This window comes from Heterodontus francisci, chromosome 18 (genome assembly GCF_036365525.1).
Source record: "Heterodontus francisci isolate sHetFra1 chromosome 18, sHetFra1.hap1, whole genome shotgun sequence".
NCBI lineage: Eukaryota > Metazoa > Chordata > Chondrichthyes > Heterodontiformes > Heterodontidae > Heterodontus > Heterodontus francisci.
The window spans coordinates 16,759,887-16,783,307 of NC_090388.1; the positions used below are offsets into that span (position 1 = coordinate 16,759,887).

Consider the following 23,421-nt stretch of genomic DNA (forward strand, 5'->3'; position numbering starts at 1 on the left):
TGTTAAGCAGAGGTTTTAGATTAGATTAGAGATACAGCACTGAAACAGGCCCTTCGGCCCACCGAGTCTGTGCCGAACATGAACCACCCATTTATACTAATCCTACATTCCTACCAAACATCCCCACCTGTCCCTATATTTCCCTACCACCTACCTATACTAGTGACAATTTATAATGGCCAATTTACCTATCAACCTGCAAGTCTTTTGGCTTGTGGGAGGAAACCAGAGCACCCGGAGAAAACCCACGCAGACACAGGGAGAACTTGCAAACTCCACACAGGCAGTACCCGGAATCGAACCCGGGTCCCTGGAACTGTGAGGCTGCGGTACTAACCACTGCGCCACTGTGCCGCCCTATGTTGTGAACAAGGAGAAGTACTGAATATGAAATAGAGCAACACTACAAAAATTAATTCACACCGTGGCCCTGAAATTCCACTCAGAGCCCATGCATAAAAGGGGCCTGGGAAACAGGGTGGAGCCCAGTTTTGCTGGAATTCACTCCTCTTTTGGCCCATATGGGAATTTCCAGTGGGGGAGTGGGGATCGATAGATCTTCTGCCTGTTCTCCTTAACACAAGCTTTCTCAGGAATTACACCCATTTTTTCCCTTGGTAAGCCTCCATAGAACACTTGCCAGCCCTCAGCTCTCATCTGCCAAGAAGCCTTCAGAAGGACCCCAATTTTCTCAGTTAAAGACGATCAATCCTTTTGGAGGTGACGGTGTTTTAACTCACCTTTGTCTTCGGTACATTTGGTACATTTTTGGCGGAGTGCCCATTTATCTTTCCACCTTATGAGTGTGCATCGGATAAGCACCATTGAAGTGCCATTGCAGGCTCTAGCGTCCCAATCTGACCATGCTAATGACTGCACTGTCCAGGTAACGTCTTTTGAATGAGGGGTTAAACTGAGGTCCCATCTGCCTCTCAGGTGGACATGAAAGATCCCCCAGCACTATTTCAAAGAATAGCAGGGTAGTTCTCCCCAGTGTCCTGGCCAATATTTGTGCCTCAAGCAGCACCATCAAAAACAGATTATCTGGTCATTATCATCTTGTTGTTCGCAGCATCTTGCTGTGTGCAAATTGGCTGTCATGTTTGTTACATTACACAAGTGACTACACTTCAGAAGTATTTCATTGGCTGTAAAGCGCTTTGGGACATCCTGAGATTGTGAAAGGCGCTATGTAAATTCAAGCCTTTCTTTCTTCTTTCCTGATCCCTACCATCTGGGACAAAGTCTATATCTTTGTTCATCATTGGCTTGTTGCCTGTTCTGCTGACAGAAGTGTAGTCGATTGAATTTCAGCTCCTGCGTTTCCTCATATCAGCAGCAATGTTACTGAATAGTTGATGTGATGTGGGGGGGTGGGGGCATCATCAATCAAATTCACCCACTTAAAAGGGGTTTCTGGAGATACAGAGAAAAAATAAAGCTGCAAATAAATTCCCAACAAATGTCTTGGCAATAGAATTTTACAAATTGGCAAGTACGATCCAATGATGGTATACAACGTAAAGGAAGATCAAGGCCATCCAAGGCTAGCATACTGCCCCCATCTCCAGCAAGTCTCTTCCAGCACCTCTTACAGTCCCAAGGGTAGATATTGACTTTACGTGATAGTGTAAAATTAGTGATAGGCTGCAGCACATCAGTTTCACCTCTCTCCTGATTTTTCTTTCCAATGACGTCAATAAAGAGATGCAAAAGAGTATGCTAGCTAGCTGTCTCCTGTTTTCCATTGGTGCACAAAGTCATAATCAACCTCTTGGAGAGGATGCAGGGAAAAACGTATTCCAATAGATAATTCATCTGCCACCTACCTCAATACCTGGTTCTCCAGTACATCATTCCTTAACTTTCTCTACTTTATCAAAACTACTGTGGCAATTGCACCTCTGATTCCCTCATTCCTTCTGAGCTCCATATATGCTCAGTAATATATTCTCTACTCCATATCCAAATTATAAGAAATCAAAGACTTACTGCACAGTGTCCTACTCATATCTTTTCTTGGCCCTCAAAATTCCTCAATTCCCTTACCTCCCTTAGTCTCTCTTTCCTTTTACAATCTTTCCAGCTTTTAAAACCCCAAGCCTGGCATCATTTACTCACTACTCCTCGGTTGATCTCATCTTCCCTTTTAATCTTCTCAACCTCAGTGATGCCCTGCACTGTGGCCCTGAGCCACAGAAACCATGTTTTTTTCTCTTCAATAGAAAAAGGTCCCTTTTAATATTCTGAATTAACAGTCTTTTTGTTGCTTCTGTGCACTGAGCAATTTGACTGCAAAAAGGAATTAGAGTTTATGAATAATTTAAATCCCAGTCACCAAGCGGGCTAATAATCATGTGTCCCACAGAGCTTTAAATGCATTCTGTTACATGTATTGTTGGAGAGACTGCTTGCTCCTCAGTGGCAATTCCAATATTACAGCGTGAATTGTGCTTTTAATTTGCCATCATATTTGAAAGAACATCCAATTACACTTAACAAAATGCTTTTTAAATTATGCTCTTTAAACCCTTATTTGAAGAACATTTCAGTGTTGCTGCTGCTGATTAAATATATTGTTATTCACTGCAGTTGCCTTTTTTTGTTTTCAACGCAGCCCCAATTTTCCCTGTATTTGAAAGAGTAACTGTTTGACCTCTATTGCCTGCTTCATTTAAAGGTAGGTGCCAGGATAGCGAACAATTGAAGCTGAGCAACTTATGGTCTTCATACTAAGACAGAGAACTAGGATATACCTTCAGCAATCCAGTTATCCAAATAATTTACCCAATTTCTATCATGCTCTGTTACTGTTATCCACACTGTGTCTTGTTAAATGTGTTGCAGAAGCAATCTTGGAGTATAGTATTAGTTTCAGCTGCTTGGATAGATAAAAGTGTAAGTCAGTAATGCCACCTTTTGGGACAATAATATTCAGTGGTAGCATGCATTTAGGATATGTACTATCACTATTGCTAACTCTGTCTCCATCATTAATTGTATTTCTATTGATCTTTTTATGTATCTCTACAGCTATCTCTATTGATATATCTTTAATACAAACAGAAAATACACAGCAGGTCTTCCACCAACTGAAAAGCAAAAGAGCTGGTTCAAGTATTGGGTCAAGAACCAGAGGAAAGAAATTCAATATCGTTGTGCCTATTTTCTGCATATAATACCAATGTTGGAGATACTGATTCCCATGTCCAATTGTCCCTGGAAAGGTGCCAAACTCAGAGCTGAAATATGTGTTAGGCATGCATTCGCAAATCAGAATCCTAACGCCAGTTGTAGGACGCAGGTACAGTGAGGGCTTACCCTGCCCTTAACTTTTATGCTAAGCTCTTCAGTGACACACAGGTGTTATCACAGGAGTCAGGTGCTGTAACTATCCAATGCAGCATGAGCGAGGTAATTGAAGCCTTGCTTTTACTAAGCAATTACCCAGAGATACTTCAGCAATGACCAGCAACAGCAGCAGACGTAGTGACATTAGTGGTTTCATAGTTCATTATCTGAATGTAGCTACTTGTGAACCTACCATCAATTTTGAGTAGACCTCCACAGGAAGAGCTATTAATCCATTAATGTGCAAATGACATGTGATCTTTGCAAGAAGATAATGCAAGCTCTTGGGGAGGGGATTGGGGAAGGGAGCATGTTACTATCATGCTAAGGGAATCAAACATGACACCGATTTTTGAAGGAGAATGAAGACAGGTCATGGAATAGTACAACTCAGAAGGAGGCTATTCGGCTCATCAAGTCAAAGAGCAATCCCACTATCTGGCTTTTTCCACGTATCTCTGCAATGTTTTCTCCTTCAAGTATTTATCTAATTCCCTTTTGAAGGCTAGTATTGAATCTGTATCCATCATCCTGTCAGGCAATACATTCCAACTCCTAACCATTTCTTGTGTAAGGAGGTTTTCCCTCTTGTTGCCTCTGGCTCTTTTGCCAATCGCCTTAAATCTGCTCTTCTGATTATTGAAGTTTCTCTTCATTTACTTTGTCTAAGTCCTTCATGATTTTAAATGCCTTTATCAAATCTCCTCTTAGCTTTCTCTGCTCTAAGGAGAACAACCCCAGCTTCTCCAGTCTATCCATGTAACTGTAATCCCGGATCCCTGGAATCATTTTAGTAAATCTTTTCTGTACTCTCTCAAAAGCCTTCACATCCCGCCTAAGGAATTGGACACAACTTTACAGTTGGAATCTTGCAATGCCTAGGAAATAATCTACTTGGTGTAGCCATAGCTGAAGACACCTCTGCACAATCACTGGGCTCCAGCACTGAACTGCTGGAATGAGGCATCTTCATTGAACAGACAGTAGAATGGGAGAAACTATTTCTGATATTCCCTGTCTAATTGCAGGGCAATGGGGAAGGAGATGGGCACTCTGCCCCCTCCCCTCAACTTCTGTTGCTATTTCATGGGCCGCGCCCACCTCACAACCCATTTCCCGGGGGCCCCTTTGTGTGAAGAAGTGTTTTCTAATTTCACTCCTGAAAGGTCTAGCTCTAATTTGAGACTATGCCTCCTAGTCCTTGCAGTTAGGTCACAGATCAGCCATGATCTTCATGAATGATGGAACAGGTTCTCCTGTACCTAAGTTCATAAATTTAGTTGGCTAAAACAATGCTTTGTTTACTTGGAAGATAATGTGCCCAAATGGCATGGCGGGATGTGAAGGACAACATTGTAGCATTATTCTGCCAGCATTATTTTGCCAGCATTACCATGGGATATGAAGCATCACCATGGACTTGAATAAGTAGTGGTACCAGCCTTGGGGGATCAGGATGGTGCACAACAGCAGTCAGGCAGATAGCTGTCTAAGATTTATTTTCAAAGTTATTCTGCGAGTGAGCTCTGCTTTTGTTCACTATTACATCCTACTGGGCCTATTTTGCAATAATAGAATTACTATTTCCTTTACCAAGCTTGGTTTCTGCTGAGGAGTGGATAACAAGGGGAGTATTACTTCTGGGGAGCTGATGCTTTCTTTACTATAGAATAAAAGAATGATAGCCTGCCTGACAGGTTCAAGTATTATCGTACTTCAGGGTGTGTGATCCTTTTGTACACACAGCCTGTATATTCTGATGCAGAATATATACCTTACCCTGTTGAATCATGGCTTGGTGTGAATGGTCCAAGTATTCCCTAAGATGAAGGAGGAGCAGGGCCTTGCTGCTCAACCAGTAAAGCTGGTCTCATGGGATGAAGAAGTGCCAGGAATATCCTTTGCTTGGACATCAATAGCAGTCAGTGTTTTTAAGTTGGTGCCTACAGTCACTTCCGCGGAACCGGGTATGCCAAACAACTGCTGCTGACGAGCGTGGCAACCGGCCGCTCTTGTGCTTCTTCACACAGGCCACTGCTGGTGACCATAATCTCTTGAGCCATACTGACCTTCCTGAGCACAGGACAGTGGGGGGGGGGGGGTGGGGGGGGGGGTTACGCCATCTCGACACATGCTGATCCATGTTGGAAGCACACGCGAGTGTTTTGGGTGAGCACAGAATTGGGATGAGCTGTGATGTCCTCCACAATAGGGTAGGCTCCAAACATTTTACTTTCAAGGCTCACACATGAGTGATAGCCATTTGAATGAATTGCCAGGCAATGATATTCACCCATGGAATCTTGTCATAATTAGAAAGTCAATAACTTTAGAAGAAAAGGTGGGAGGTGAGAATTGGAGAGAATATAAAATAAACTGCTGAATGGATTAAGAAGGAAAAAGCCTTGCATTTATACAATACCTTTCATGACCTCAGGACACTTCAAGGTGCTTTACATCCAATGAAGTACTTTTGAAGTGTAGCCATCGTTGTTATGCAGGAATATAGAAAGGAGGATTTGACAAATTGAAATTCATTCATTTCTCTGCGTAAGAACAAACTCTTCTAATTGCACTTGCAAACAAGAATAGTTTCTGCAAGACTCCACCCTCGGTGCTTTAGTGCACAGTGTTATTCTTACCCCTTTTGAGTCAGGACGTCTGTGTGGCCTGGTGTAAATGGCCAATTCCTAAGTGTCCCCCAAAACCTGAAGGAATATTGTTAATGCTTTGCTGCTCAGCCAACAAACGAGTTGTATTGGATTCAGGAAGCCTACCATCTGCATCTGTGATATCCACTGATACACATGCATAAGTAAAAAATGACTATATGGGACCAGTTTTACAACCTGTGCTCTAACTAGTAAAGCTTCACACCAGGAGGTTGACTTTGTCAAGTTATTCCTTATGTGCCTTTCATCTCCATATTTGGTCAGGGGAATGGGCTGTACTGAAATTCCTTCATTTTCCGATGTATGTAAAATCTAGCATTCTTAATGATAATTCATACGTGTTCTTCATCACCACTACTGAACAGCAATACTCTTTCTTTATTAGGGTGGTCTTTTTCAAATTATGGGATATTTTCCAATTTAAAAAAAATATTGATTCATTCTTGGGTTGTGGGCATTGCTGGCATTTGTTGCCCATCCCTAATTGCACCTGAGAAGGTGATGGTGAGCTGCCTTCTTGAACCACTGGAGTTCATGAGGTGTAGACCCATAGAGCTGTGAGGGAGGGAGTTCCAGGATTTTGACCCAGCGATGGTGAAGGAATGGTGAGTGACTTGGAGCAGAACATGGAGCTGGTGATGTTCCCATGCAACTGCTGCCCTTATCCTTCTAAGTGGCAGAGATCGCAGGTTTGGAAGGTGCTGTTGAAGGAGCCTTGGTGAATCTCCTTCCAGGTTGTCGCAGATGGCTGTAGAATGCATCCCAAGGGTTTTTGCCTCCATTATATGATTGCACAGTGCTCTGTGTTGCCAAAAATATCATCCTGTTTCTTTGGGCTGAATTTTACCCTGCCCCAGCGGGTCAGATGGTGGTGTGGGGGCGGCGTAAAGTTGAGCGGGAGGCTTCGGGAGGCCTTCCCGCCCCTCTCCCACCCCCGGTCAACTTTACGGTGGTCGGGCCGGTGGGGGGGGGGGGGGGGAACGGCCCGCTCGCCCACCCGAGGTCAATCAAGGCCCTTGTGGCTACTTAACGGCCACTTAAGTGCCCTCGCCCGCCTCCATGGGTATTTTACCCGTGGCAAGCGATAGCTGCCGACCTTTCTGAGCGCCGGGGGGGGGGGGGGGTGGTGGTGGTGCGGTGCCATGGCAGTCAGGCACAAGGTGCCCGATTGAGGTCCACCTCCACCTCCCAACCCACCCTGGGACCCAAGATGCTCCCATTCCTCCCAAACAACCACCTTAGTCTCACCAGGGCACGTCTGATCTCCCTGATGAGGCATGCCCAACTTACCTTCCCTGCTAGCTTCATGTCGTTGCCTGGGCTGCAGTCCCAACTGTGGCTACCGTTCCCACTGGCGCTGCTGGGACTAAGAGCTGCCGGTCCGCTGATTGGCTGGCAGCTCACTGAGGTGGGACTTCCTCCCTCAAGCAAGTGGAAGTCCTGCCTTGGGACAATTAAAGCCCGGGGACCCGTAAAATGCAGGACAGATCCCTGGGCTCGGCGGAAGCGGGTTTGTCACCGACTTTTACATCGGTAGCGAATTCCTGTCCGCCTAAGGTAAAATCCAGCTCTTTGTGATTCCACTGATAAGAGCTTCCTTGACCTGGCCGGTAAATTGGGTTTTCCAAATTGGATGCTGTGGCATGACTCAAAAGTTTGGCTTCACAGTACAACTGACAGAGAACTTTTCATCATTTTTAGCAGGTAATTGGCTTTTTTTTTTTAACTGCTTGAGAAGTCTGAAAGCAATATTCTTAATGTCATTCCCTCTTTCAAAATCATGCTGCATGAAGCCAATTGCAAGGAACCACACTGAACACCATTTTCATTGGCAATTGTTAACTCTACTAAAGAGGTATTAACCCTTTCAATGGAAAAGAGGAAAGTATACGACTTGTTCTTGAAAATAATGGTTGAAGTTGTCGATATTGGCGTCTCCGGGGAAACGCACAATAACATCACACTTGAAATATGTGCATAAACTCAAGTACACACACACTTCATTAAAAGAGAGAAAGCTCGTTTTGAATTAAGGATTGTAAAATAACTCTCATTCAGCATAATGACTCCCTAAAACTTGAATTATAGCTGAATAGTTTGCTTAAAATGAAGGCCATTTGAAGTTCAGGTGATTGAAAAATGCATTGGATAAATATAATTTGGTTAATTAAAATTGATTTAAAGCCAGGTAATAAATAAATATAGAATATATGTTCCCAAGATTAAATTACAATTTAAAACTTCTTGCCAACATATATCAGTTTTATAATGTAGACTGAAGCAACAATAAAATTAAAAGAACACTAATGGAATTGAAAGGAAGAGCTGAGTTCACACTGCACTAAGCTGTTATATCATTTCTGCAGAATAATATAGCTCTACAGGAGAATGCCTTATTTGTCACCCAAAATCCGACATAATCCCTAGGACATTTTGCTTCTTCAACAAACAGCATGTCCAAAATCCATGAACTCTACCATCTAGAAAGACAAGGGCAGCAGGCACATGGGATCACCACCACCTCCAAGTTCCCCTCCAAGACACACACCATCCTGACTTGGACAGATATCTTTATTCCTTCATTGTCACTATGGGGGTAAGGATTCAACATGACTATACCAATTGGCAAGTTGCGTTACTTTATTGAGGACAAGAGACAAATCCAAGTACCACGCTGTTATAGATTCAGGCAGCGATTTACAGAACAACCCGAGCTATATACTTCCCATGTTGGAGCTGGACGTTGTAACACACTGTGTCTTTGTTCAGTTTTCTGTTCTCTTCCTCTGTGTGCTTCTTCTCCTGTCTTGAGTCTTCTCTCCATCATGCTGGTTATCGCAGGCTGTCCTCTTTTATCCGTTGGTGGTCCTGCCAACTTTTGTCAGAGCCTATCAGGGATAGTCCCGTCCATTTCTTATCCAATTATTGTTGTCCGCATGTGTCCTCTATCTCCTGTGAGTCAAGTCACCAACATTCTAATGAGCTTGAGACCCCTTTTGTTCTCCAGTTCCTTATCTGACGATGTGTCTCACCATGTGGTTACACAACTTCAGTTTCTGCTTACACTGCAGTTTTAACCTAATCAACTACTTGACATGATTTCAACCTAATCAACTGTCTTGGCACTAACAATACTTTAGCAACTTCAGCATAATTCTCTTGCAGCTTCTAGCTTGACATTTCTCCCATAATTCCATTACTTAGCCATTCAATCATATAGCATATTATGTATTGTGCAATATTCTTACAGTCACAGGACTTCACCATGCAGACCGCAGCAGATCAAGAAGGTGGCTCACCACCACCTTCTCAAGGATGACTAGGGATGGGCAATAAATGCCGGCCTTGCCAGCGATGCCCACAACGCCAGAATTAATTTTAAGAAAAAAATTAAAATCCCATTGCACTTTATAATGGAATACACAGTATTCTATAAACTCTGGACCAGAAAATAAAGCATATTGGAAATGGAAGCATTTCGAAGAATGCGAGGTGATCGTATTGAAACTTACAAAATTCTTACAGGGCTTGACAGGGTGGATGTAGATAGGAAGTTTCGCCTTGCTGGCGAGTCTAGAACTGGGGAACATAATCTCAGAATAAGGGGCAGGCCATTTAAGACTGAGATGAGGAGGAATTTCTTCTCTCAGAGGGAGGCGAATCTTTGGAATTCTCTACCCCAGAGGGTGGTGGAAGCTCAATCACTGAGCATGTTCAAAACAGAAAATCGATAGATTTCTGGAGACAAATGACATATAGGGATATGCGGATAGCCTGGGAAAGTGGCGTTGAGGTAGATGATCAGCCATGATCTAATTGAATGGCGGAGCAGGCTTGATGGGCTGAATGGCCTACTCCTGTTCTTATGTTCCTATGAAGAGGAATTGACAAGGAACTGCACAACTGAACGGTTCAGATACTGGGGTTGCATCATTTTCATGGATCCAGGTGAGTCAGTGACTTAGCCCAAATGATGTCTGTGGTCATTCTGCAGTATAAAGTAGTGGCAGCATCTGTTATAAAACAAGACTTATTCAATAAAGATGCAAGGCTTATTAACACGCAGATTGAAATATGAAAGTATAAATATATTCTGTTCTAAATAACACACGCATACATACACCGATTAAAGAAAAAATAAAGAAGCTTTCTCTGCAGAGATGAAATTTGCAAAAACAAAAATACTTTGGCCAAATATTTGTTAATTCTTGAAGAAAAACGATAAGATATGGAATGCTCCAGATGACATTCAGTCTGGCATCCGGGTACAGTTAGACGGGTGATACTAGGCACATGCGTTTGTCACTGGGATCTTTTCAGAAGCAGTTCGTTCAGGAGATGTTGAGAGGAAGTCTTGCAGGCTTTTCAGGAGAATTACTGCATCAGTGGGTTCAGCTATCACACTGGATTCTCAGGGTTTCTCAAAGAAATGGAACAGGATGCTTCTCTCTCTCAGCAGGCTGCAATCCCAACTGATCTCCAAACAACACCCAAATATGAAACCAAAACTTCAGAGCCATAAACCCAGACCATGTGACTTCTCCAAGTCCAAACAGTTCCATAGTCCACAAGGTTCCAGCTGTTTATTTAGCTTAATAATTGTGACTTCCAGTAAGTGTTTTTTAAAAACAAAGTCCCAAGTGTCCTTCCAGTGAACTTTTTTTAAAAAGCAAGTCCAACATCTCCTCATAATAAAAGCAAAATACTGCAGATGCTGGAAAGCTGAAATAAAAACAGAAAGTGTTGGAAATACTCAGCAGATCAGGCAGCATCTGTGGAGAGGGAAGCAAAGTTAATGTTTCAGGTCTGTAACCTTTTATCTGAACTGGCAAAGGTTAGAAAATAATTAGGTTTTAAGCAAGTGGGGTAGGGGGTGCGGTGGGTTGGTGCAGAAGAGCACAAAAGGGAAGGTGTTTGATAGGGCAGAGGGTAGGAGAGATTAAATAACAAAGCTGTCCCGGGACAAAGGCAAAGACTGTGTTAATGCTTGTGGTGAAATACAAAGCATTGTTCCAGGGAGAGTGTTAGTGGCAGAATAATGAGCAGCTCTGTCTGCATGAAAAACAGGCACATGGTGAAAAATAAATAAATAGAAAAATAATTAAAAAAAGGCTGGTCATGCTCTGAAATTATTGAACTCAATGTTCAGTCTGCAAGGCTATCGAGTGCCCAATCAAAAGATCAGGTGCTGCTCCTCGAGCTTGCATTGATGTTCACTGGAACACTGCAGCAGGCCAAAGACAGTAATGTGGCATGAGAGCAGGGTGGTGTGTTGAAATGGCAAGCAACCGGAAGCTCGGGGTCATGCTTTCAGACTGAGCGGAGGTGTTCCACAAAGTGGTCACCCAATCTGCATTGGTCTACCCAATGTAGAGGCATCCAGTATCTCCTCAGGTATTTTCAACAGTCTTTTAAATACAAGTCCTCAAAAAATATTAGTAAGCACATTAATAACACCTCCATCGGGGTGGTGGGGGGTGGGGGGGTGGTGTGCGGGGGGCGGGGGGCGGATGGAACACCATTTTTAAATGCGTTTCATTATAAAGTGTGGACAAAAAACAGAATATGAAAAAATATTAAAACACATTTACACAGTCATTCTCATTCACTCTTTACCTGTAACTAATACAGTTATACCCTGTACCATCTTTGTTCTCAGATAACACAAAGCAAAGTTAAATTCTAGACAAAGCATCAGCAATTACACTTTTCCTCTACAATGTGGATAATCTTTAAGTGATAGGGCTGCAATAGTGAACTCCATTGAAATAAACTGGCATTCTGGTTTTTGAATTTTTCCATAAAAGCTAAGGGGTTATGATCAGTATATACCCAGGGTCTCCCTGTAGTCGTGGCAGACATATACTTCAAGATGTTTATGAGCTAACAGTGAGCCCAGGGTTTCTTTTTCCACTATAGACTATCTCTTTTGGTGTCAGTTTAGTTTTTTGGAAAAGTATCCACTGGCCTTTCTAAGCCCGATTCATCTTCTTGTAACAGGACTGCACCTACCCCCAGGTCACTAGCATCAATTGCTAGCTTGAAGGGCTTAGTAAAGTTTGGGGCAGCCAACACTGGTTCATTGATCAAAATTGCTTTCAGCCTCTCAAATGAGGATTGGCACTCCCCTGACTACACTACCTTGGCTTTCTTTTGTAGCAAATCTGTCTGTGGAGCAGCTATAGTGCTAACAGTTGGTACAAACTTGCGATAGAAACCACACATCCCCAAAACCTCATGAATTCTCATTTAATCTTGGGGCAGGGAACTCCACCAATGCTTGTACTTTTGCTGTTCTTGGCATCACTTCTCTTTACCCTACTATATGCCCTTGGTAGGTTACTAGTGCTTTTGCAAATTCACTTTTTTTTAAGTCACCAAATCAAATGATTTATCACCAAATCAGCTGATTGTAACTTTCTAAACAGAGCTTCTAGATGTTCCAAATTGTCCTTCCAAGTGTCGCTGTATACCAGCACATCATCAAGGTAAACCACACAGTTAGGAATACTGGCTACCACTTGGTTCATTAGTCCCTGGAAATTGGCTGGGGCATTTTTTAAGTCCGAATGGCATCACTCAGCATTGGAAAAGACCGTCTGGTGTGACAAAAGCTGATATTTCTTTAGCTCGAGATGTTAAAGGAACCTGCCAGTATCTCTTTAACAAATCTATTTTGGTAAGAAACGTGGCACTGACAACACTGTCAATACAGTCTTCCAAGTGAGAAATTGGTAGGAGTCTGCCTTTGTTACTGCATTAACCTTTCTGTAGTCTATGCAAAATCTAGTTGAACCATCAGCTTTAGGTGCTCACAACTAGGGAACCCCAGCGGCTTTGACTGGGTTCAATTCGATGGTTTTGCAACATGTATTGGATTTTTTCTTTCACCTGGGCCTGTTTCTCTTGACTGAAGTGATAAAGATGCTGTTTTATAGGAGAAGATTCCTTTAAGAAGACTCCTTTAAATGCTGTGAGTAGCCTTGTTAGGTCTCCTCAATGTTCATCATTTAAAAATGAAAGCATAGTGTCTAATCTCCCTAACAATTCAGTATTAGCCAACCAGATAGTAGGAGGTTCAATTTGGGAATTGTCTAGGCCTCCTTCTGCCTCATCCTCACTATCCCTTTTGTTCTTCACTATCCCCACTACCTGACATATCTGTTCTTGCATATCCTCCTCCCGGCGATGATATTGTTTCAACATATTGATAGGACACAGCTGATTCTTTTTCCGGTGATCTGGGGTGTCAGTCAAATAATTTACTTTACCAATCCTTTTGAATACTCTATATGGACCACTGAACTGTGCTTTCAGTGGTTCATCCTGTAAAAGCAGTAATACTAACACATCATCCCCTGGTTGAAATGTTCACGTCTTGGAATGCTTGTCTGCCCATTTCTTCATGGTTGTTTGTGAAGCTTTAAGGTATTCCTGAGCCATTTTGCAGGCTCTTGTGAGCTGCTCCCGCAACACGGATACATAATCTAACAATGGAAGGTTTGTCCTTCTGTTCTAAAAACTTTCCTTTGATTAGTTTTAGAGGACCTCTTACCTCATGTCCATAAACTAATTCAAAAGGACTAAAACTGGTAGACTCATTAGGTGAATTCCTGGTGGCATACAAAAGAAATTCTGGCCCTTTAACCCAATCATGGGGATATTCATGACAATATGCCCTGATCATCATTTTGATGGTCTGATGGTACTTTTCTAAATCCCTTGTGTCTGTGGGTAGTATGCTAAAGATTTTAACTGTTTTATACCCAGACTATTCATAACTGCCTGAAATATTTTAGACAAAAAATTGGAAACTTGATCCGACTGAATTTTAATCAGTAATCCATATCTAGTAAAGAACTGGGCTAACTTCTCTACCACTACCTTAGCAGAAATTGTTCTCAAGGCAATGACCTCTGGGAAATGAGTAGCCTTTTCCATAATAGGGGGTATATATTTGTGTCCCACTTTTGTTTTCGGTAAAGGTCCTACAGAATCTACCAACACTCCACTAAATGGTTTCCCAAAAACTAGTATGGGAATTAGAGGTGCCAGTTTTCTTGCAGGTTGCAGTTTCCCCACAATCTGGCACGTATGACATGTTTTACAAAACTGAACCACGTCCTTGTGAAGACCTGGCTAGTAAAAGTGTCAACCTATATGTGATTGGGTCTTCCGGATGCCCACATGTCCTGCCATAGGAATTTCATGGGCTATTCTTAATATTTCCTGGCGATACTTGGCAGTACCACTATTTGGTGAATCACCCTTCATTCTTCATCCGCAGGTCTGTCAGGAGGTCTCCACTTCCTCATCAGAGTCCCATTTTTAATATAGTAGCCTTCCAGAACTCCCTCTGCTTCAGCTTTAGTTTGAGTCGATTGTGCCACTTTACTTAACTCTGGATCAGCTTGCTGAGCCTTGATCAGAGAATACTTATTGAATATTTCCTTCTGATTGTCCAAATCCCCCCAAAAAGTTTCAGATAGCCAAATATCTGTCTATGGTGTCAATTTGACTACTGATGAATAAACTTTTTTTAGCCATTGCTCGGGTCACTACACATGAAGGAAAATTCCTGAACCCTTTCCTGCGACTGCTCTGTCTCCTTGACTTCACTTGGTCTTTCTGTGACTACTGGAGAAGCTACTACCTTCACTCCAGCAAAGTCATTCCAAAGAGTAGGTTAATTCCTACAGTTACCATTCCAGACATTAGGTCACACTCCAGGTGCACCTGATATAAAGGTACGGGTATATACTCCCTGCTGATACCATTCACTAAAACCTTCACTTTCAATGCGCTCTCTTGTGGAAAAGTCATGCCTTTCCCCAGCAAGAGAGTTTGGGTGGCTCCCATATCCCTAAGTATAACAATAGGTTTACCTGCCTCACTTGAGGAATAAGGAGTTTCCTTTTGACAAGCATTCCCTATAGCTCTCAGTATCTTGTTCATGTTCGCTGCACTCACAGTGGTTTTTGTACTTGGCCTTACAGCTGTAGTCAGAGCTATAGCTTGATCTGTCATACTTTCGGTCAGGGCCCCTTTCTCTGCACTGGCCTTCTGTAACCCAATAAGTCCCATGGGTTCACCACGCAACTTCCAGCATTCTGCACGAAGATGTCCCACCTTGTGGCAATGGAAACACTTAGGCTTTTGGACCTCACTTCCACCATCAGCACCTTCCTTTCTGGCCTGAGGAGGAGATCCTGGGATGTTCTTGTCTCTGGCTACTTGTCTTCCTTTCACCCTCCCACCTTCTACCCTTCTTGGGTTTGTGGGGGTGACAGAAAAAGGGTTTGAGCTTGTGGACAAGCTCGTGATCATCAGCAATTCCCACTGCCTGTCAGGCTGTTGAGACTTTCTGGTTCTCTATGTGGGTTCTTACTAATACAGGGAGTTCATGAGCTCTGCCTATCAACCTGCTTTGCATGAGCAATGTCCAGTTTTCTTTCTACATCCTTTTCCTCAAATATCAGGAGGGCTGGCACAAATTTAAATAGCTCCCACTGGGTCCTGGGTTGGAATCAGGTCTTTCCTTAATCGGGGTCTATAGCATCTATTAATGAACTCCACAGGCAAAGTACAATACTTGTCCAACAGTCAAATACATGTTGAGAAACAATACACAGTGTACCCCTTGTGCTTCAGCTGGTGTATACTAGCTAGAATGTACAAATAAGTAGTAGGTCTGAATTTAAACCTATCAAAGGTTTATAAAAATTAGCAAAGAAAGAGGCCATTTGGCCCATCATATCTGTGCTGTGTTAGGACAGAGGGTGCACTGTCTCCCTCTCGTCCCTCTACTCCACTGGCCACAACCCTTTTTTAAACAAAAACAAGTCCAGCATCTCCTCAGGTATTTTCCACAGTCTTTTAAACACAAGTCCTCACAAATATTAATAATGGAAGCACCTTCATGACAGCTGGTTCCTTGCTTAAACGATAAAAATCTCACACTCCTGCCCTTTCCTCGTGGTCTTGTACATTCCTCTGCTTCATTACTCCTTTCTCGTCCTTAAAATGGGGTGCATTTTAAGAGTCTGCTGCTGAAGAAGGCAGTGGATGTAAAAAAATGTGCTCCATGCCCACGGGCACCATGTTACAGAGCCGCTGCGGTTTCAAATGCGGCGGCTCATTTGTTCGGCCGCAGTGCCCACCCGCCCCACGTGATGAAGTGGAGGGGGTGGGTGAGCCGTTGCCAGCAACGGCGCCCGGCGCCATTTTTAAAGGGCTAACAGCCCTCAATGGACATTTAACTTTTAAAGGGCCAGGTGAGTTAAAGTTTCGCAAAACAGAATTAATGACCTTTCCAAATTTTCCTGCCCTTCACCCCCCCCGGATTTTCAATATTGAGAATTTGACCTACCCCTCCCCATCCTTCACCCAAAGTTCGGCACCTTTGTCCTTTACCGCATCCCGTCACCCCCCCCCAACCAATCCGCAGCACTGTCCCCCCCCCGTTCCCCCCTCCCACACAGCAAAGAAAACCTCCTCCCCCCCCCCTCCCCACAGGTGTCACGCCTCATTTCCCCTAACGGGGATTCGAAGGCGCGGCATTGTTGGCGGCCCGAATGAAGAGCGGTGCGGTGATTAAGGAAGCGATGGGAATATCATTAAATCAGGTATGTTAATTTATTTCCATATGTAAATCGTGGTCCCATCGCTGAGCGGCAGGGCGGCCGCCACGAGGCCTCGCCGCTGAGATCGGTATGGGACCTGCCGCTGTAGGAGTCGGTGGCGGGTCTCCGCTGTACCGATCTTCATTGCCCCCCCCCTGCCACCAAGGTCTCTGCCTCAAATATTATCTACTCCAACAACTTGCTGCATAAAGATTTTTTTCCCGAACCTCTCCCCTCACTCTCTGTGACAAATCGACATTTTAAATTGAAGACTTCCTAATCACTGATTACCAACCGGAGGAGATCGTTTTTTTCCCTATTTGCTCCATCAAAGTCTATCTGAATTTTCAAAATATTAATTAAACCTCTTCTCTGCTTTAGTGTTACTAGTCCCAGTTCCTCAAGTTTTCCCTTATAAACCATAGTTTACCATCCTTGTCATCATCAGATACGTTAAAGATGTGAAAATGTAGTAAAGCGTGGAGATTTGGACACAAATCCAGGACTTATGTATTACTATTATACAGCCGCATGTCTTGAATGGTTCACATATCAAGGCTATGTTATACCTTTTGACTCCTTCCTGATTTATCTTATAGGCATAAAAGATCATATTAGTCTAATCTGAGCATTAGTTTTTATGAATACCCCTGCTATTAGTATAGAGTATTTTTTATTCGGCATCATATTTAAGTAGCATTAAATATAAACCTGTATTGTAGAAAATAATCAATGCAAATCAAGATACCAGGTGTGTCACATTTTGTTTCTGTGGAATTCGGATCTGTTTCAGGTGTCAAGGATGTGCTCAGGTTTCTGGAGTGGGACTTGAACCCACAACTATTTAAATCAGAAGGTGAGTGTTCTATCACCTCGCCAAGCTGACATGAAGTAAAACTTAAGTAGAGAAGGAGAAGAGCAGAAAAAACTAGCGGTTCAGTCACACAAATTTTTAAATGTGGGAGGACAGGTTGGTACAACTAAAAAGAAATTGGGATTTTGTAAATAGGAGCTTCATGTACAAAAAAAATCATTTTGTATATTATATATATATATATAAAGATAGATTTCAGCTAGAATATTGTGTTCAGCTTTGGACACCTTACTTTAGAAAGCAAGTCAAGGCCATGAAGATGCTGTAGAAGACATTCAATGAAATATTATATGGGATGTGATGTTTTGTTAGTGAGCAGCAGCTAGGGAAATTGGGGTTCTTTTCATTGAAACCAAAGAGGGTCAAGGGGATATCTGACAGAGATGTCCAAAATGATGAGGCATGAACTATTTTTACTGGTTGGTGCATTGGTAACAAGAGGTCATAAGTTAAAGATCATTACCAAGAGAATGAACGGAAGGTTCCGTTTTCACACAAAGAGTTGTTAGGACATGGGAAACCTCTTCCAGAAGTAATAGCACAAGCAGAATCCTTAATGGCTTTTAAAAGGGTAGAGGAAAAATGTTTGAAAAAGCGGAATGTAAAGGGATAAGGAAGTATCTCTTTGACCAAGACCTAATCTTTATGTGCCTCAGTATTAAATGTTGTCCGATACCACTCCTGTGAAGTGCCTTGGGATGACTTTACTACCTTAATGTTACAGACGGGGTCAGGGCTGTGGGTAGTTCCCACTGTTCACCTCCCAATTGACTGCTTTAGTGTTTTGTTTAAAATGATGAGTTAGTCACTGAGTGTTTTTAGGGTCAAATAAACAGACAAATGATAGTTTTTTTAAACCTACAAGAAAACCTATTTATTTTTACACAATTCCCAAAACGATTTCAACCTCACTCACACACACATTCACTGACATACGCATACACAAGAATAGATAGAGAGGAAAAGGGTAAGTGGTTTAAAGTGGGGTTGTTCATGATAAACCTTCTAAGGAGGATAGTCTCTTTTAAAGGTGCAGGCCTGGGTGTTTGTAGTCTTGAACGTGTTGAGGTATTGTAGATTTCTGGTGCTTGAGATTTCAGACTGGAGGTGATGGTCACTTTCGGTTCTCTGCTGCAGCAAGTTGAAGTGTGGAATTAGCAGCAGGGATTCTTCTTTGTGCTGGTCTGATCTCATAGCCTTTGGCTGAACTGCTTTCTGTGATGTTGTGATTTCTCCTCTCTCTCCAGAGGGCTACCTTTTAAGGTCAAAATCCATCACATTAGCATTATGTTTGGTGACACATGGCCTTCTCCCCTGGTGTGACTACACAATGGACCAGGATGTGGAATCCATGGCTATCTATTGATGTCTGGATGGGTACCGTTCTGTCAAGATGTGGCTACTTCACACCTTCTTTGTCTCAGAAGAAACCCATTCAATTTAGGAATGTCTCTTGATGGTTTCAGGATGGGTTTAGTTAACACCTCTTAGTTTGGAATGTATCCTTTTTCCCTTGTGAAACAGTGAGGCAGCTTTTGAACAGACAAGCCAGGTCATCTGACCTTTGCAGGCCATCTTTGCAGCACATTATCCACTTTTCTTTTAAATGAAAAGTTAATTTCAAAGAGTCCACATTGTATATAGTTCATAATCTTAAAAGTTAGGAATCTGATTTGTTTTTACTGGGCATAACAGTTAAATGCATTATTGAAATGCATGCTGTTGTTCTGGTATAGGACTAAGTGGATAGCTCGTTCAGAGAATCTGCACAGCTGTGAGGGGCCAAATGGCCTCCTTCTATTCTGTAAAATTCTCTGAATCCATAAATCTTGGACAAAAATGCTTAATTTCTGTTGCAGTCAGCTCATTCCTTATGATGTTCATTTACTATTGTAGTTTGGTGGCACCTGTACAAAAAGAGAGAGAGAGAGTACAGATATTCCCGGAAATCATTGACATTGGCCAGAAATTAATGTTGGGTCAGAGGCCCCGCCCATCGGCCGAACAGTCGGGGGCGGGCCCGCCTCCACCGGGCCTGGGGAGCCACACCGGGATTTTTCGCTCCCAGGTCCTTACTTGGCCTTGGGCGTGACTTTCACCTCCTTGAGGCAGGAAGTCCCGCCTAACGGAGCTACCGGGGCCGGCAGCTTTTAGTCCCAGCAGCGCCACTGGGAGCGGTGGCCACTGCTGGGACTACACCCAACCATTGCAAGCAAAGCGAAGGACGGCCCTGGAACAAAGATAAGTGTCCCCGGCAGGGCCCCAAAAAATCAGCTGGACCCAGCGGGGCAAGGGGGTGAGGGAATGTTGTGCGGTGGGGGCAGTTGGGGCTTCGGAAGCGGCTCTCCGTGGGGCACAGGGTGCCTGATCAGGATGGTCATCCGGCTTGCAAGAAGGCCGCCAGCTTTTGCCTGGCGGTGTTCTTGGGGCCTTTGCCATCTGCCCGCCGAGGGTAAAATACCTGTGGTGGCAGGAGGAAGCCCTTAAGTAGCAGTTAATTGGCCACTTAAGGCCCTTGATTGTCCTGGGGTGGGTGGGCCGTTTCTCGCCACCCCGCATAAAATTGCAGCGGGGGCAAGAGGGGGGCTTGGGAATGGCCCCCTCCTCCCACCCCTCCCCCCCCTCCCCCCACCCCCCCCACATCAGTCTGCTCATTGTGGGGCTGTAAAATTCTGGCCAATGACTCTTTGGTCTCAAGGCAATCTTAAAATATAATTTGCAAGTTACATTGTTAATTTAATAGAGTGCTACCTGTTGTGTCACAAAATTAAATTAAGATGTTAGAGTAGTTATCAGCATGCAACCAAGCTTTCACTTTCAAAAATAAGTAAATAGTATTTGTATTTTACAAGGAGCTAGAGTAGATTGATCCAGGCTAACTATAAATATGATGCAATTCATACAACAAATTGGAGCTTTCGCAATATTCCATTTTTCAGTTTTTACCTTTAAAGGTAGAAATATTTGTAGTCTCTACCAACAATTTGTTTTTTCCTCTGTGCTTATTTCTTTCAGACTATAATTCTTTGAACATTAAAAAGTGTATTATTCAAGTGTCATTTAGAAAGAGCCAAGGAGATTATATGTCACATCTTTCAGGGTTATACACCTGACTGTTTCCCATGCTGAATTTTCAAAATGGCGGCGGGAAACAGGAGCCTGGTCCGGTTTTTGGTCTGAAAATTGCTACCTCGGGGAAGTTGGTTCAGATTGCAATTTTCAAGTGGGAAAGCTTTAATTGGTATGGAGACGGGTTTCCTTTCCTCTTGGAGCAACTGGGATTGAAAATGGCAGTGGGTCGGATCAAGTGTGGAACTCATGTAGACTTCCCTGGCAGCCATGACTGAGGCTACTGGTTGTCCTGAGGGGGTTATCTGCCTTCCATTACACTAGAGGGAAATGAGATGTCACAGGGGAGCTGGAGGCCTGGCGATAAAGGCCGCGCTTCATCGATGCCCACTTGGATCTAATGCTGCAGGCCATGAGGGAGAGGAAGGAGGCCCTCTTCCCATAGGGTGATGGGAGGAGGCCACCTCATCGTGCAGTAGGGGCACCTCTCTGTACCGTATTATTCTGCCCCCTCTTCCTCCTCCTCTTCTCTTACCTCCTGCTTCCCCCACCGCCCCCAATTAATTTTCTCCTTCCAAGACCTTCAAAGTTCACACCACTCTGGAGAGCCATGTATGGAGAATGCAGCAGACCACCACTGTGACCAAGACCCTTGCAGGAGAGTATTGGAGGGCACCACCCGACTGATCCAGGCTCCAGAATCGCATCTTCACAACCCGATGGCCTTATCTATGGTTGGCTTGCTGAGCAGGTGGCATTGGTTGTTTCGCCTCTGTGCCTCTGGGACTCTCGTGGACCGGTCAGTAGCCATGTCTTCAAGAGATTTCCTGTGTCCCCTTGGATCCTTCCATGCACTTTGGGGGATGGATTGAAGGTCCGAGGCACCCTGGACTGGCGGAGGATGAAGGAGTCATGCCAGGAAAGTGAACGCAAACAAGGAGGAAACGCTTGTCGTGGTAGTGGATCATTTGGATGTTGAGGGAGTGAAAGCCCTTCCTGTTGCTGGATCTCACTGGCTGGTTGCGGTGTGTCTGGATGGCCACATGGATACAATTGAAGATGGCCTGCACCTGAAGGAATCCATCAATGGTGTCAAAATGGTGCAGGCCCATCTGTGTCAAAGTGGTGTAGTCCCTACCCTCCTAAATATACCATCCAGGACCTGCCTGATGACTTGATGAGCTGACAACTGCGAGATGCCACCTATGTCCACAGCTGATCCTTGGAATGACCCAGTTACATAGAATTTCAGAGCACTTGAGACCTTGATGGCTTCAGCGAGGGAACTGCGATGGGGGCCCTGAGACTTCAGGTCATTGCAGATCAGAGCACACAGGACCGAGACCATCTGCCTGGTTAGGCAAAGGTTCCCACGGCACTGGCACTCGGTCGTTTGCAGGTAGCTGACTCTTGGCTTGTGCACCCAATGTCTTGGGTACCTCCTTCCTCCCCTTGGAGCCCCCCGCTGTGTTCCTCTGGCCTCCTGCTGCCTAGGAGGGTACATATACTGCAGCCCATCCTGGCTGCTCTGTCCAATGTCAGAGTTGCCTGTTCCCATCTGACATCTTTCAGCGGGACCTTTAACGCTCACTGGGCATTTCCGTGCCAAGCCTAGCTGCCACATTGATGCCAGTGGGCTTACTTCCCTATCTGGTCTCATGTCAATCTCCATGTAACATTTAATGACTACATCTGCAACAATGGCCAGAATTTTACGCCCCACAAAAGAGTGGGCTGGTGGCATGAGGGTGGGGGGTGTAAAATGGATTGGGAAGCTGGGGGTCCCAACCCGCTCCTGCCTGCACTGCCAATTTATGTGGGGTCATGGTGGTGAGAAAAGATCCACCCACCCTGGCCAATCAAGGCCCTTAAGTGGCCAATTAATGGCAATGGGGATTTTACATTTTGCTGGTGGCCGGCTGAGGCCTCAGAAAACCCACCTGATAAAACTAGGTGGCCTTCTAGTGGGCTGGGTGGGGGGGTTCCTCCTGATCGTACACCCCGTGCCCCATGGAGGGCTGCCCCTGAAGCCCCAACTGCCCCCAACGCACAACACCCCCCCCCCCCGTTCTCCTCTAACCTACCCATCTTGCCTCACCTAGGCCCGACCGATTGCCCCCAGTGAGGCTCTAAAAACTTAGCTCTTTTCCGGGCCTGTTCGTCATCTTCCTCCTGCAGCTGGGTGTAGTCCCAGCAGTGGCCACTGCTCCTGGTGGCGCTGTTGGGACTAACAGCTGCCGGTCTGTTGATTGGCCAGCAGCTCCATTAGGCGGGACTTCCTTCCAATTAAGGGGCTGGGGACTGTAAAATCCAGTCTGGATCCCTCGGCCTGGCGGAGGCGAGATTGCCACCAACCTTTGGCAGGTTGATGGTTCCCCCCACCCCTCTGCCCACTGTAAAATCCAGCCCAATATCCTCAGTGAGACATATCGGAGGCAGTTAAGTTTCATTTGCTGCCTTGGCTTTAAATTAAACCGCCATTTCCATTGCCCTCATTTCCCTCCAAAATGCTCATGTCCTCACTACTCTGCCATGTTCACTCCATGGTGTTTTCACTGTTCCCAGCATTTAAAAATAACTTCCTAAAACTGACAAGCCTGTTAATGAGTTCTTTAATGAGCTCAACAAGCAATTAGTTGGATGGGGGCACCCGACCTGATCCCTCCTTATTGGCGGTAGTTTAAAAATAGGATCACGTTCCGGGCGCGGCGGGACCCAGTGCTGACCTCCGAGAACACGATTTTCAAATTGCGCTCACTGCTGTTCCCGCTGTTAGCGGGCATTGGAATTCTGGCCCAATATTTCAAAATGCACCTTATAATTAAAACACAAG

The 23,421-nt window shown here is 44.3% G+C and overlaps 1 protein-coding gene across 9 annotated transcripts in view; it reads left to right on the plus strand.

Annotated features, from left to right (window-relative positions):
• LOC137379802 (chemokine-like protein TAFA-2) overlaps positions 1-23,421 on the plus strand; it is a 264,057-nt gene that overhangs the window by 72,389 nt on the left and 168,247 nt on the right. The window lies entirely within an intron of this gene.